The 12,644-nt window shown below is 48.8% G+C and overlaps 1 protein-coding gene across 3 annotated transcripts in view; it reads right to left on the bottom strand.

Moving 5' to 3' along the window:
* The window catches only part of SFMBT1 (Scm like with four mbt domains 1), an 81,441-nt gene extending 72,043 nt beyond the window's left edge, over positions 1-9,398 (bottom strand). For all 3 annotated transcript variants that reach the window (XR_012777492.1, XM_075514221.1, XM_075514222.1), the window contains exon 1: positions 9,316-9,398. The gene's annotated coding sequence lies outside the window, so the exon portion shown is untranslated. The remainder of the gene's footprint in view (positions 1-9,315) is intronic.
* Between the last annotated feature and the right edge of the window lie 3,246 nt (positions 9,399-12,644).

The following is a 12,644-nucleotide window of genomic DNA, read 5'->3' as shown; positions in this document are numbered from 1 at the left end:
AAACAAACATGAACTAAGTGCAAAGTTTTAAGACAATACAGAACTATTTAAGAGATGAAAAATAAATGTTTGCTAAGAACTACAGAAGGATAATAGAAGACGAAATTAAAGGCAGGATAATAAGACATAGAGAAAGAAATAACCTTACCTATACAATGAGATCTAAATTAGCTACTGCAACTCAGGATTTTGAAATTATTATGACTAATTCTCTCAGAGCACCAATTCCATACTCATTAAGAGCCCCAAGGAATGGAGAAGAGAACAGAAAACACTGTGCTGCAATTCTAGAAATCCAGAGCACCTTGAGACAGCATGTAGTGCTGGTGTCAAACAGCCATGGCGAGACTAGAAGATGCACAAGAAAGGTATCAAAGAAGATCAGAGGCTTGGAATACTTCTGTACTAACAGAGACAGATGTATAATTCAGTTTTACAGGAAAGTTAAGAAATACCCACAGCCAGAAAGAGCAGTCCTGCCCAGTCCAGCACTGCGCACCCACACAAGCTGTGGATAAGCTTCAGCATCTTCTGTACAATAAAACCAGTTCCTTCTTCGAGCTGAACAGTGCAACTATGGAAGAGTACAACAGAGATGTGTAAAATTAAAACTAGCATGAAAAAGAAGAATAAGGAAAGGTTATTCACTATTTCTCCTACCACAAGAACCAGAAAACACAAACTGAAGCACCTTTTCACATTGCACGTAATTAAACTGCAGACTCATAACCACAGGAAGTTGTGGATTCAGAAAGGATTAGACGAACTCACAGAGAACAGGTCAAATCACTGGTTCCTACGCAGCCTACACAGCCGCGTCACCGACTGCGGGAAGGATTGTGCTCTACTTCACTGTTTCTTATCCTCATTTCAAAAGGTTTTTGAGGTGAGACACGGGACTAGGTGTCCTACTGGTCTGACACATTACAGCAATTTTTATACTCATCACAACTTAAGCTAGACTTGAAGCCGCTCTTCTTCCAGCAACGCAGAGAAACTTCTCGGCCACCTCCAACAGCTATCACACTGGTATTTTTCTTTCAAATCCCACTGCTAAGGTAGGATCTCAGAAGAGTTAACTTTATACATTAAAGTGGATTTTGTCATGCTGTTTGTCAGAAATCAAGTTTTTGCATTGCAGTAAGACAGATTTCTCCCTTTTGAGCAGATAGTAAAGAATTCATACACTATTAGTCTTTGAAATCCAAAATATCCCGCTTGTTTCAGAGACTCTCCCAGCCTGACCATCATAACCACCGTAACCCCACTTCCTGAAAAGATACCTATTTAGAAACATCAACGCTGCTATTTTTCCATGAAGGTGCCTCCGCCAGTCGATAGACGGCTGTTATATTGTTTTTTTATATTACATATCACTCACATTTGCTCACATATCACTCACACAATGATCAAGACTGACAGCATATTTTGATGTCACTATCTACGTAACAGCAGCGAAGAAGGTCATTTAAATAAATTGCTTTAAATAAAAGCATATTAAACTACATAATACTGCAATTCCTCAATAACCTAAAAAATAGTTCCCAATAAGATTCAACCGCTGTTTGGAAACAAAGTATAAATGCAAAAGATTAAACCTGAATATTTAAATAAAAATCTTAGCTTTACTATAAAAAGATAATTTCTGTATTTCTTACTGGATAATCATAAGAATTATAATTTATGTCAAGTTGCGTTTAGATGGAAATTGGACTCCAATTAGAAAGAAAAACTGCACTTTCATTTTACTTAGCTAAGTAATATTCTTACCTTAAAAGCATATACGGAGAAAGTAGATACAAAGAAAACAGTATTTTGGTTTTCAATTTAATAAGTACAAAGAGTGAAACCAAGCAACATTAACTGCAATTAATAAAGTTGATTTTCTTCTTGTCACCTTGTCCTTCCAGCTATTATGCTGCTGTCTTATTTTTGTACCCAGGTGGGAAGAATAAGACACACTCTTCCCTGATTTTTCAGTTTTCAATCATAGTCTCTTACTTACATAAGCTGAACTGGTTGAGAAAACAAACCCAAACGAACCAGCTGTTGGACACACTCCCTCTACACTCACAGTGAGGCTAGAATTATCTAGAACTGGCTTATTATCACAATAAACTCTGGATTACTTAGTCAAGTCACTTACCCAAACACACTGGTTTTCATTAAGAGGAGGGACAAAATACATACTTAAATTTACTAGACAGTAAGTTCAAAAAGTAAGATTTGGCCACAACAGCAAGGAGAATTCAAAATTCATTTCCTCCTCCCTCACCCAAACCTATTAAAAAAGTTTAACAAATAACTTAAGACATAAAATAATTACCTTAAAAAGCAGACTTTTGCTCTTTGCTGCTGGACTGAAAATACTCGCTGCTCACTTGATTTAAGTCTTGTTTTGCAAATAAAGGAGAAAAAACTTCCCTGAAAGGGGGGAAGATTTTCATATGCCTGTGCCCATGGCCACATTCGTTTAAAAGGAGTTGATTAGTTCCGTTCAATTGGCCAATTAGTGCTATATATGTAACACTTCTGACTGATCCTGCACTTTCATTATTTCTTAGGGCCATTAGTTTAACCCTCATGGTAACACTTTAAAGAGCAATGAGCAGAGTTAATCCTGGAAGGAACCACTGCCTTCTTCAGTAATTTCTCTTGTAGGATGTGCATTATGTGAGTTCTGCTGGCCCAACTGCAAGAAAGCATCCCGTGTTTTCACCCTGCCTGTCTGCTAGGCATTTCCTACCCAGACATTTCTTTAAGAATTTTGTTGTACAGATCTTGTCATTTGTATTAAAACACCGCTTAAACAGTTTAGTACTTACACATGAATGGTGGCATATTTGGAACTCGACATTAGGAAAAAATAAATACTAATATATATATATATGAGAGAGAAAGCCTATGTATATAATACACACGCCTGTCAGGCTTCAATAGCATTTCCCAGTACTGCTTAGAAACACCACAGCTTTTTCAGCACCACATCCTCATTCTCGGAGCAAAGTTAATGGGCACTGAGGCCAACGGTGGCCTCCTTTCAAGACAAGATGCTTTGACAAGAGAGAAAGATACTTACAAAAAAACCCACCCTAGTTTCAGACAAGGCTTTACAAGTACAATGGAGTTTCACAGTCCTTAGATTTAAAATACTTTCTAAGTTTTATGATTTCAAGACAAATAACTTTCTTTTTTTAAACCAGAGGCTCCCCATGCACAGAGCAAAGAGCACGCTCAAGCAGCAAGTGTGCACATTACCACAATTCCCAAGGAGCTAGATATTCCTAAATGTATTTACTTCAGCCAAGCTACAAAAAGAAAAAAATATCCCAGGATATTTCCTAAAAAAAAGGAAAATCTTGTATTTATACATATTTTCACAGGTCAACAGACCAAGAACTAGATAAGAAATGCCAAGGCATCGCCTACTCCAGTACAGAGAGGCGAGACACCCACAGAACTTAGGAGCCATTTGTAATAAATGTGCACCCAGCATCAGAGGGGAAGTGCCTTCACTTCCTGACTTGATCGGTTTCTTCTGGAAACAATGACAAATCTGAAGGTGCTATTTATGGCTTTCTCTCACACATCCCCAGAAGAAATAGAGTCTACAGCCTCTAAATACATCAGGATGGAGTTCATCTTCTCCAATCCACTTGATATCTACTTCAGTATCACTGCTCCAGTCCCTTATATCCTTGAAAAAGATTAAGTGACAAACAGCAAAACCTTGCAGGGTTCCCCACCACCACCATTACTTTCAACCAGTGACCCAATTCTGCAAGACAGAGCACCTCTTGAGATGTGCTGAGAGCCCTCGACTCCAATCAGCCAAAATGGGAGAGGAGGTCGCTCAGTCCTGCATAGTTTACTCTTAAAGAAAAAAAAAATCCAAGATGCATCTCTCCTCTCTCTCATCAGCATTCTCAGAGAATCTCAAAGCTGGTTTAATAGCTGCATCATTTTTAGATAACATCAAATTCCACTAGTCTCCTTCCCAACTCATCTGTTTGAAGAAAGAGATCATTTCTGTAGTGAACAAGAGTGTCCTCAAGTGTAACAGCAAATAAACCAGCGTAAATGAAGTGCCACAGCAATATAAACAATGACCTTGAAAACCAGCAAGCTGCTGCTCAGGGTGACTCTAGGGACAATAATCACATTTTAAATGTCCACATAATCTGAACAAATCGTTAAGATTACCTCTGTAACTAGCAACTCGCTTGAACTGTAGGTAAGCATCAGCAATCAGTTCACCTGCCAAATCTGAATGGGTGAAAAAAGCCAAAACAAACACACATGGCACCCACTTTACCTTCACTTTAAGTGAAGGTAAAACTCCTGTTGGAGCATTGTTTACAAGAAGTAATCTGCGCAGCAAAAAGGTAGTGTCATTTAAGACCGCTCTGCCTTATTAACAAAAGAGAGCTTGAAAGAGCAGAAATCCTAGCATTCAAGTCCAGGCATCTACAGAAGAGATGGTTATTCTACTACAAACCTTGATAAAGTCCTTTTACTTCAGGTTTTAACATTATTGCTTACCTGGTTTTCTTAGGAAACAAGGCTCATTTGATTAATTTGAAATGTCTGCATGTACACAGTTTTCTGCTTATCCTCTCATGACTCTTCATCAAACCCAGTCAGCAAAACGTGACAGAGGGGCAGGGGTCTCAATGATATGAAGATCCTACAAGGGTTGTACTAGGACGCTTATTTTCACAAGGAGAAGAAATCTAAACATCACTGTCTCCATTGGAAGAAAGACTAATGCAGATATCGCAGAGGATCCGGAAGAGGTAAGAAAGGAAAAAGAGGAGGGGGAGACAGAGGAAGAAAGAGACCTTGGGACCAGGGCTTCCTTAGTCCTGTGGCTCCCAGGCCTTGTTTATTTGCACAGTTCGTAGCGAAAGGCTCCTCAGTGGTGTCTGTGGGTGATAATCCAATACTACTAAAACAAACAAAGCAGAAAGCTACTCCTAAGACTGCTTTCCATCTTCACAGTGTTTCTAAAGCATTCATCTAGGACTCTATAACTACTATGCAGCTTTGCATTAGTTAAAATACACTGATTTCCCAGAGACGTGGAGAGTTACCTGGAGAGTCCCAACTAATATGCAGAATATTGTGTTCCAGCCTAAGCTCACACCCTCCTTTCTCATAGGGGAACATTTAAAATATTCAAACAAGTGATTCCCCTAAGAGATGCCCTATTAAGAATGCAGAGTATTCACGTTGTAATACTTCAATTCCACAGACTAGCCTTCGCTAAGTACACTTAAAAAAATATAATCTCGTCCATAAGATAGGAGCATAATAATAATAATAATAATAATTCTCCCATAATCACCACCAAACCACAAAGGTTGTCAGCAAAGTCCAGGAAAAGGGAGGAAAAATCAACATGGATACAGAGTGAACACAAAATGTGTGTGTCTTACATGTACAGAGTCTTACTTTTTTTTAAAAAAAATACTCTGTACCCTTAGAATAAAAAACATTTTAAAATCAAATTAGCAATAAGTAACATCTCGATGCTTCTTTCATAGGCTTTATCAATATAAAGAAAACTGAGCAGTGGAAAGAATTATAGATTAAAGTTAGTAAAAATATCTAATTACATTAAAAATACCATTACACTGATGACATGGCTTTTAATATAATAACATATTAATATATAATTAACATAAAAAATTACTTTCAACTTTTGCTAAACTTGGAGAACATGAACTGCTAAATCTCCCTTCCAGGATCTTGCATACTAACATAGCATTTGCCTTCAGGACAATTTCAGCAAGCATTTGAATCAAAACAAACCAAACCAAACAACTCCCCCCCCCCCCCCCCCCCTTACTTTACCCCCTGACTTTTCAAGTAAGAAAGTAATCTTGAGAGGGGGGAAAAAAAACCCAAAAGCTTTAGAAATGACCTAAAAACTGATAGCCATTTCCCAAACGCAGAAGGAAACGGGCACAAAGGCAAGTCCACTACCAGCAGCAACACTGATGCTCAAAGCTACCGAAACAAAGAGGACACATGAAATCTGCTAATCATCAAGCAAGATGAGTCAGATGGACAGCACAAAAGAAAGACCTTATAGCTCCAGAAAACATTTGTAACTTACACAGGCTACACAGTTTTAAGTCAATGATCAGCCTGCAAGATACAGAAATGCACACTTAAAAGGTCAAGAAACCAAATCTGAAGACTATTCTGTAACACTAAGACTGCCATGTTAATATAGGAACAATGGATGTGCAAGCCCTGTGTTTTCAGGTATCGAAAGCTCTCTCCCCAAAATGCCCCTTACTAAACATCTCCCAGGTTTCAATTTCTCCTGCACTTAAAGGACACTTTAGTGGATTTAACATGAGCCATTTCACTGTCAACGTGTTCATGTAATTAAGTTGCCATGTGTCTAAAGTGCATCACTTGTAGGACAATTATTTAAGTCAAGCCAGCGCAAAGTGACTCTATTGATGTCTGCATCACCGCATGATGATCGTGCCATGGCCAAACTTCACAAGTGGAAGCACAGTAATGATGTTAAAGTGGTTTCCAACAATAAATAGAGTGGATTCAAAAAGTAAGCATGACAGAAAGGCTAAGGTCTAGAGCTGTCGCTGGTCTGCCATGAAACAACAACAACAAAACACTATAATGTGTTATCAAAACATACTATGATAAACCTATTTTTGCAATACTGTTTAACATTTTCCCCACGAGGCAGTAAAAGGGTTCCCAGAATATGAAGATTACACCATGCAAACTATATCAGTCATCAACATGTCATCTTACACTTAACCCACCTTTCTTTTCCACACAGCGATTGCTTAGGAGATTTGCCAGGTTTAAGAATCAGACAAGATAATTCAATACCAGCAAATTAATAGTAGAGGGGAAAAAAAACGCAAAGAAAAAACTATACAGATCAATAATTACTAAGATCTGCCACTGTTACTCAGCTATCTGTCTTGCATCGCTGTCTCCTGTGGAGAACGTGCATGCTGGCTTTAACATAAAGGGATACTTAAGTCTTCCAGTGTAACTGCCCAGCAGAGACATACACCAAACACGAGCAAAGCCATTCTCCCAACACTTCCATGCTAACTCTTAGGTATGATTCACAAAAAAAGGTAGAGTGAGATCTATCAGTTTTATTTTGTTGTCTGTCTTGTCCAGAAGTATCTTCCTGTTTTTCCACTAACACAGATTCTGGGAAGAACTAGATTTCATTCTCATCCTTCAATCACAGCAACAATTCACAAACCAAAAGTAAAAGAGGAAATGGCTGAACTGAAGGCAGGAAACCCACTAAGTCTTCTTCCCAGAGATGACCTTTTAGATAGGTAGATGCTTTTTTACTCTTAATTGTAAAATCCATGTCAGTAGTACCTACCACACAGGAAACTTATGTTTTCCACAGTTAATTGATATATTTTAATCTTTATACTGATTTACTTTGCCCAAAAAGCTGGCTATTTTGAAACAGCAATTGCAGACCTTAGCCAGATCAGGATTCCATCCTGCCGGGTGCTGCAGACGCTACAAGTTACAGTCCCTGCTCCAGTAAGAACACGACTATTTCCCATTAACAACTCTTCCTCTCACAAATCAGATGTTTCTGATCAGTTCACATACATCGTAAACCATAAGTAAGTTGCAAAACAACGGTATTTCTGAAGTTACAAGATGGGCTATCATTTTCTGCCGCATGACTTTTGCACAGTACACCTTATATTCTGCCTTACGGAAATGTTCGCTATGGTAACCTCCTGGGCTACTGACAGCAGCCGGTTCCCATGAAGGAAGGAACAGCAAAGAAACAGCAAGGTAGGCCTTTTCTTTTGCTGTAAAACCTCTCCCACCAGAATTCTGCTGTCAGAGCGGGTAAAACTGTCAGACATAAAGGTTACCATGTAAAACCATGTTATAAGGGCAACAAGTTTCTCCAAAGTAGATATAATTGTTCCCCTAAAGCACACATGTGACTGTGAAACGGGCATCACTGGCCTATTTCCGAATAAATAAGGGCCTTGTGGAACTGCAATAGCGAACGTAGTTAAAAATTCACAATTAACTGCCCGCGTTGTTTTTCTTCTCCTTTCATTATTTCCACTGTGGAGGGGGGCGGGGGGGGGGGGGGGGGAGCCCTGGTAACAAGTTTGCAAAAGCCACAGACGGAAAACTTGCACAGTCCTTCCCATGCGGGCATTCCGCCTTCCCGTTTCCACCCGCCGCTGCCCGGGCGGGAGCCCTCCCGCAGCCGCTGCCCCAGCGCCGATTCCTCCCCAGCCCGAAGTTGGCGTCCCGGGGCATCCCCGGCACCTCGGCGGCCGCCCCGGCAGTGTCACCAGCGGCGGATTTACGACTTCAGGTGCAGAAGCGGCGGGCAGCGCAGACCGACTCCCCGAGAGACAAAGGCTCTCGCTCGCCGGAGCGCCGCCGGGCGCGGAGACGCCGGAGGTGCGGAGCGGCGGCGGCGGGCGCGGCGCGCACACAATGCCCGGCCCCGCGGCAGCGCAGGCCCCGCAGCGCGGGCGGCGGCGCTTGCGGGAGAGCCGGCGGCGCGGCCGCGGAGGCGGCGCCCGCCCCTCTCCCCCCACACCCACCCACCCACCCAGAACGGGAGGCGAAGAGCCGCCCGTTGACGGGCCACTTGACGGGGAGCGACGCCAGCCGCTGCCCCGGGCGGGACGCGCGCCGCGCCGAGCGGGGCACGGCCGCGCCCGGCGGGGGTGCGAAGCGGAGCGGGGTTTAAAGGTCCCCTTCCACCGCCATTTTGAGGAGGAGGGGGGCGAGCGAGAGGCGCTCGGTGGGCTCGGCCCCCCGCGGGCGTGGGCAAGGACCGGCCGCGCCGGGGCGGGGGCGCGGCGCGCACAAAGTTCCCGCGGGGGCCGGGCGGGCGGCGCGGGCCGGGCGCGTCCCCCGGCGGGCGCCCCCCCGGCGGGCGCGGGGCCGGCCAGGAGGGCAACTTCGGCCCGAGCGCGCCGCGGGACGCCGCGGGCCCCTAGCGGGCGCGCGCAGAGTTGCGCGCGGGCAGTTGCGCGGCGGCGGCTGGCCAGCCCCGCGCATCGCTCCGCAGCGCGAAGGCGCGCTCCCCCCGCGCTGCCGCCGCCTCCCCGCCGCGCTCCGCCTGCCTCTTGCCTCTTCCCTCCTCCTCCTCCTCCTCCTCCCTCGCCGCCTTTTTCTCTCGCATCCAAACTTCGGGAGCCCGGAAAAACCCTCCGGGCCCCGCGCCCCGCCGGCAAAACGCCCCCAGCAGCTGCGCCCGAGGCCGCTCCGCCCGCGCGCGGGCGCCGCCGCCGCCCGCCTCACCTGCGGGGAGTTTTTCCAGCCCTGCGCCGCTGCCGGGGCTCGGGCTCCCCGGCGCTCCGCTCACTGCCTCATTCCAATATGGCACGGCCCGCCAGAGCGCATGCGCCCGCCGCCCGCCCGCCTGCCTCCCCCCTCCCGCCCCTCCGCCCTCCCCTCCCCTCACGGCTTTTCGGGCGCTCCGGCTCCCTCCTGCCGCGGGCGCGCCGAGTACGCCGCCGCGCCGCCGGCCGCCCGGGCCGCGCCCCCGGGCCGCCCGCCCGCCCGGCCCCGCGGGGCCCGCCGCCGGCCCCGCCCCCGCCGCGCTGCCCCGGGCTCCTGCCCCCGGACACCTGCTCCCGCCGCGCCGGGGGCAGCGCGGGCTCAGCCGCCGGTAACGGGACGCGCCGCCGCCGCGACTCTGCCGGACCGAGGCGAGGCGAGGCGGGGCGGGGCGGGCGTCCCCGCCCTGCCCGGCCGCCTTCGCTCCGCCGCCGCGGGCAGGGGCACAGCCCGGCAGGCGGCCGGTGCCTCCCGCGGGATGCGCGGTCCCGTCTCCGTGCCCCCCCGTGCCCCGGCGAGGATTCAGCCCCCTTCCCCCTCGGAGATTAAGTCGGCCCCGTCGGTCGGGGCGCGGGGCCTGGCGGTGCCCCCCGCGCGCGGTCGCGACCGCGACCCTCCCCGCGGGGCCGCGCAGCCAGCGAGCCACGCCGCCGCCGCAGTTTGCCGAGAGCGGGCGGGCGGCACCGGTCCCGTCCCCCCCCCCAGGGTGGAGACCGGCGCCCCGCGCACTCGCCGCCGCTGCCCGCGGCGCAGCGAAGCGAAAGAAAAAGGAAGCGGGTTGTGCAACACCGCGCTCCTCCTGCCCGTGCGACGGAGACGGAGGGGTGGAAAGGGAGCGTCCCCCCGCCCCGATCCGCGCAGCCGGTCCCGATCGAGGCGGTGGCCGGCAACGAGCCCGCCGGTCGGCCGTGGCGAACGGCGGTGGGGCACAGCGGGAGCTAAGCGCGAAAAGCCCTTGCGCTCCCCGGGAGCGCATCCACCCGCCCGCTGCGGCTGCGGCGGCGGCGGGCCGAGACGGCGGCGGGAGCGCTGCGGCCGCGCTCCCCTCGCCGCCGGGAGGGACGCGCTGCCGGGCCGCGGGCGCTCGGCCGGCTCGCCCAGCCCGCTCGCGGCGGGGCAGGCACCCGCCTTGCCGTTGTCTGAACGTCTACGGCGGGGATTACTCGTGCGTACGTGCCCCTCGCGTTGTGGTGGACACTAGTTGCTAGCAACTAGAAATAAGTGTTCAGAGGGAAAGAGCGGGCGGAATAGAATACGCTGTAATCGTTTGTCTCTGAAGTGGAGAAGTGTCGAGAAATAAATAGACCTAACAGTGCCGGAACAGCAGGCAGGAAGAGCAAATGTAACCGTGAACTTGCTAATTACGCATCCAGCGGGCAAATTACAGAAACTGGTCTGTACCCGGTGCCATCGGGGAGACACGCCGAGCCCGAATTAGTCCCGAGCGATGCAGCGCGATACCAAGCGGGATGCACACAGCCACGCACCCTCACGGGAGAGCTTTTGCTCTCCACGCAGATAAGAAACCTCCGCTTCCCACTGGCTTAAAGTCAAAAAGCGGAGACGTTTCCCCTCGCACTCGGGAGGGAGCGCGGCGCGCTCGGCCGCCCCGCGCCGCCCGGGACGGCGGGGCCCACGCCCGGGCAGGGAGCCGCCCCGGGGCTCGGCAGCCGCCGCGGCGCTGCCCGAGGAAGGTCCCTTCGGCGCTGCAGGGCTTCTTCCCCGCGGTTCCGTTTCCCGGTAAGGCGAGCAAGGCCCGCGGCGGCCCGCCCGCTCCCCTTCCCGCCGAGGGGCGCGGCGAGGCCCGGGCCATCCGCTAGAGGGGGGTCTCGCCATGCCGATCCGGGGAGCCCCGCCGGCCCCGCCGCCGCCGGCCCGCCGCGCCGCGGGCTGAGCCCCGGCCGGCGCTGCTCGGGCTGAGCCCCGGCGTCGGGCTGGCGAGGTGGAATTAACTATTCCAATTAAACTGCTTCGGCACCGCCGAATCGAGTCCCAGCAGGCAGCAGCTGGGTAATCGGGTGCAGCTCCTGGCAGCCCCGGGCCACCCCGGCCAGCCTCCGTGGGTCCCGAAGAACATCTCCACATCCACCGCGAGTCACAGCAGCCGCCCCCTTCCCGAAGCACAGCCTCTAAGAAACTGAGGGCTTTTCCTGCAAGAGCCCAAACTACAGCGTGCAACAGGAAGAAAACCGCAAGTGTCCGAAGTATCGCAAAGTTCTCAGACAGGCAAGAGCAAGAAGCATGCCCCTTTGAACGGCTCAGATGATCCTGGACATGAGCCCGTGGTGCACACAACAGGGGAAGACAAACAGCGTAGAAAAAGAAACATGATCCACACCAGTCTGATCCGTGAAACACCTAAAAGGCCTGATTTGCCACTGCACACTGACTTCCATGTCCTATTAATTGTCAGTCACAGAAGGGTAGCTGTTTACAAAATCTTCAGCAGGCCAGCTTCATGACACATTAGCTTTGTGTCATCTGAGGTGATTTGGAGGAGGTTAGAAAGGCACCAAAAGGAAGCTGAATCTTCCTTTCTGGCCCTTCTAGTGTGTTAGCAAACCTCCTGAAACACGGGGCTAACACACCGCACATACCCATTTCATCGTACGGGGATTAAACCTCTTTATATCCCTTTTGCGGGAATGCTAATACACAGGACACCATTTTATTATCCGGTTTGGAGGATGAACTGGGTAACTACGCTGCCATACGGGCACCCTGCCTTCAGACAGCCTAGGTGCCTTGCTTCTATCTTCAAGGCTTTTCTAGCATCCACTTTTCTGAAACTAGAAACTTTCTAATTTCCAATCTAAATGTATTCACTACCAATTTATAGCCATTTGTTCTTTACCATTATTACCCTTCAAATTAAATAATTTTGCCTCTCTGATATTTACCTAAAATGTCGCTATAAATAGCGATTAGATCATCATCTCTCAGTCTTTCTGCTGTGTTTTAATCTTCTCTCTAAATAGGTTTTCCATTCTTCCAGCATCCTCTATACCTTCTACCCTATGTGCGCTGTTCTAAACAAGGTCTTAACAACTGCTTTGTACAATGATATTAATACCTTGCCGTCTACTGAAAATACCTCACTCGATGCATCCCAGAATACATTAGCATTTTTAAGACCACATTACAGTGGCATCGTAGTTATCCTACAACCAATAACATACCTGGATTCCTCTCCTCGTAATCTCACATTTGATGAACCTCCAAGCTTACTTGCAGTTATTCTAATTAATCTTTAAGTGCATGACTTCTTGCTATTATATTCCATCCCATTT

Source organism: Mycteria americana, chromosome 11 (genome assembly GCF_035582795.1).
Source record: "Mycteria americana isolate JAX WOST 10 ecotype Jacksonville Zoo and Gardens chromosome 11, USCA_MyAme_1.0, whole genome shotgun sequence".
Taxonomy (NCBI): Eukaryota; Metazoa; Chordata; class Aves; order Ciconiiformes; family Ciconiidae; genus Mycteria; species Mycteria americana.
The sequence above is the reverse complement of the archived record's forward strand: the minus strand, read 5'-3'. Positions and strand labels throughout refer to the sequence as shown.